At 49.4% G+C, this 3,661-nt stretch overlaps 1 pseudogene; it reads right to left on the bottom strand.

The window, feature by feature from the left end:
* Positions 1 to 425: 425 nt before the first annotated feature.
* On the bottom strand, positions 426 to 2,395 carry LOC482014 (annotated as a pseudogene).
* Positions 2,396 to 3,661: the final 1,266 nt, after the last annotated feature.

The raw sequence follows: 3,661 nt of genomic DNA on the forward strand, positions 1-3,661 counted from the left end.
CTTTATTTTTGGGGGTGGGTGTGGGAGAGAGGTTTCAGAGGGAGAAGGAGAGAGAGATTCTTTTTTTTTTAAACATTTGGAATTTTATTTAAAAAAAAATCACAACCATGAACATCGTTACAGTTAGAGGCCCTCTTGGTTCTCCACAATGATACTGAGCGTGCTCTCAAGGGGTTCCCATTGTTTAGTCTTTAGTTAAACAACCATCTTTAAAAGAAGGAAAAAAAAAAAAAAAACTCGGCACACTACCATTTAACTTGTTTTAATGTTTCTTCACAAATAGTGAAATACAAATACTAAAGTACAGACAAGGAATAATCATAATGTTGTGGCCAACATTATAAATATGGAATTATAAATTTAAAACATTTTCTGGTTTAAAAAATAAACCTGGTAGTCGGTGCAGCTCTGCGGGGCCTCTGCGTCTAGCAGGGCCGGTCCCTGCGCCCCTGACGGTGCTCGCCTTTATCCAGTTTTCCAGGTCCTCCAGGCCGCCTCTTCTTCCTCCCTCTGTTCCATCCTAGGGCCAGGGGGCCCACCGGGACCCCTCGTCTTCCTCCGCCAAGGCCACCTGGGGCCATGCCCCGGTCACCACGGAAGCCCCCTCTGTCTCCACCGCGGCCACCTCTGAACATCCCACCGGGACCACCGCGGTCCCTGAGGCCACCTCTTCCTCCCTGCAGGCCACCAGGGCCGCCTCTGCCACGGTCATCCCCCGGGCGCGGGAAGGGTGCTGGAAGAAGCCTCAGGCCTCGGGGCCTTACCCTGGTTGCGCTCTGTTCTCCAGGCGAAGTTCTGGTTTCCACACCCCGGGTTGGGGCACTGCCAGTCCCCAGCTCGGTGCTGGACGTTTCCTCCTCCAGATGGGTTCCCTCGGGGACCCCTGGGTCCTCTTGGGGGAAAGCCACCTCTGTCTCCTCCACGGCCTCCCATGCGACCCATGGGGCCCCCAGGACCTCCTGGGCCCCCTGGACCTGCACGGAGTGGCGGTGGCATCCCTCTGCCCTCACGGGGAGGCATACCACCCCGCATGCTGTTCATTGGAGGTTTCTTCCCAGCAAGAGAAACCTTAAGTTTGCTTCCTTGAAAATCTTTCCCATCAAACCACTCCACAGCAGCCTTGGCAGTTGGTGGGTCTTCATAGGATACTGTAGCATCACCTTTGGGCTTTCCTGTTTCCTTGTCCAAGTAGATATGGATCATGGGTTGTCCTGTTCTCTTGTTCATCTTAACAAGTCCACACTGTTTAAAGAAGTCAGCCAGATCATCTAGAGTCACATTGTCATTTAAGCCTTGCACATAAATTGCACTGTTGTCAGAGTCTTCATCTGGATCTACAGGTGGGCCTAGATCTAGATCTGGTCCTTCATCCATGGGTCCACCAGGCTTATTGAAGCCACCTCGCTCTCCAGCGCTGCCCATTCCACCGCGTCCTCCTCCCGGCCCACCTCTGCTCATGCCTCCACGATTAAATCCCCCTCTTCCCCTGCCCCGGTTATCAGGGCCACTCATGCTCCAGTTCTCTCCTGGTCCGGAAAATCCTCCAGACTCCTGCCCATAAACACCCATGCTACTGGGGTGGTCCTGTCGGAATGAACTCTGCTGCCCGTAGCTGCTGCTCTGTTGGTTATATTGACTTGTAGCCTGGCTGTAGGATCCAGTTTGGGGGGGTGATAACTAGTGGGCGGCTGCTGCCCATAGCTGCTTTGTTGACCATAGCTACTCTGCTGTCCATAGCTGCTCGGCTGCCCATAGGTGTTCTGCTGAAGGTAACTGCTCTGATCATAACTAGTCAGGCTGTGTAGAGGAGTAGCTGGTAGGAGGATAAGATGGTGGTGCTGTGACTGGCTGCATGCGGTAGCTCCCAGGTACCTGGGTATAACTGTAGTTACTCTGTCCATATCCTAGGCTGGGCTGGTTGTAACCCCTTGTGCTAGATTGAGGTTGACTAGTCTCAGCGGGTTTGTTACCATCCTGTGGTCTTGCAGGTGCGGTGGCTGCTGGCTGCAGCCCACAGGCTGGGTAAGCAGGCTGAGTGCCATATGCAGACTGAGCTGCATAGGAGGCCTGGGTGCTAGTGACCATAGCAGTGGTGGTATCATAAGCACCAGTGTCGTACCACTGGACAGGCTGACTGTATGCCTGGGGGGGCAGTTGGAGTAGTATAACCAGCGGGAGGCTGTCCATAAGAAGTTGCATAGGCGGTCTGCCCATAGGTCGCAGTGGTCTGAGCCTGGGTATAGCTGACATCAGTAGGCTGTCCATAGGTTCCATAGCTCTGCTGCCCATATGCCTGGGTGGCCTGTGCATATCCTTGAGTTGGTTGGGTGGTGTATGCACTGTAGCCCTGCTGGGCTGCAGTTTGGCTGTAGATACTGTAATCTGTGGACACCATTTTCTCTCCTTCCCTCTCCTTCTCTCAACGTCCGTCTCCCTCTCGCTTTCCCTCTAGGCGCCCGAGAGAGAGATGCTTAAGCATGTTCCATGACAGCATTGAGCCCAAGGCAGATTTCCATCTTCATGCCCCTGAGATCATGACCTCAGCTGAAATCCAGAGTTGGGCACTTAACCAACTGAACCACACAGGCAGTCCATGCAAACTGCCTTTTTGATATGTACACAATAAATTTATACTGATCACTACTTTGGTGATTTGTTAGTTTTACTTTGGCTTTTCTGAACTTTTGGCACCTGACTTGGTTATGGTCAGGAGTTAGTGGCACCTTCTTTGTTTGTCTTGTGGCCAGTGATTTCTCCTGGCTGGTTCATGGCATTAAAATATTTGGCTTACAATTTTTAAACATGTTAGAAAAAACAAAATATGAAATAATGTTTTATAGTCAAATTATCTCTTCACTCATCCCCACATTCATGAAGCAGGCAGACTTTCTTGCACTCAACTTCGCCTGGGATAGGTTATGATTCTTCTCTGAAGATGAAGCTGGCTGAAGGTACTTTAATTCTTGGCTTTTTGTTTTATTTTAGTTTTCTAAAATCTACGTTTTTCTGATTGGGATTCCTGTAGTAGGTGAAGATAAACAGAATGGAAGAGATGAGGGGAGGGAAGTTACTGAAAAATGGGAAGAGCTTTAAAGTTACCAATATGCATGGAAGTGGCAGCACTATTGGAAAGTAGCAATGTCGCTGAGGAGGTAACAATGAGGTACACCTAGGGAAGTGAATCTCAGATGTAGGGCCTTCTAGATATGCTCAAGTTCAGCCTGCTTTGGGGATGGTCTGAAGCAGCAGGACCCAGGGACCTGGGAGACCCATGGGAACTGGTGCAACAGGTTTCCTACCTGGAAAGCATATTCACATCATCATTGAGACATCTCCCATCTGTCATCTCCTTTGAGTAATCTTGTAGAAAGAAATACAGAAAATGAATATTGTGAAATCTCCAGTCATCTCTGTTGGTTGACTTAAAATCAGATTTTAGCTGACTCATAGATTTATAGAATAACAAAAGAAAGCAAAAATACTGGTTATCAACCTATTTTTATACCGAATAATTCATTTATACCGCACTTTGGTTTAGAAATTATTCAAGACTGGAATGCCTGGGTGGCATAGCAGTTGAGAGTCTTCTTTTGGCCCAGGGCATGATCCCAGGGTTCCAGGATCGAGTCCCACATTGGACTCTGCACAGGGAGCCTACTTC

The sequence above is a fragment of the Canis lupus genome, chromosome 13, assembly GCF_011100685.1.
Source record: "Canis lupus familiaris isolate Mischka breed German Shepherd chromosome 13, alternate assembly UU_Cfam_GSD_1.0, whole genome shotgun sequence".
Classification (NCBI taxonomy): Eukaryota; Metazoa; Chordata; class Mammalia; order Carnivora; family Canidae; genus Canis; species Canis lupus.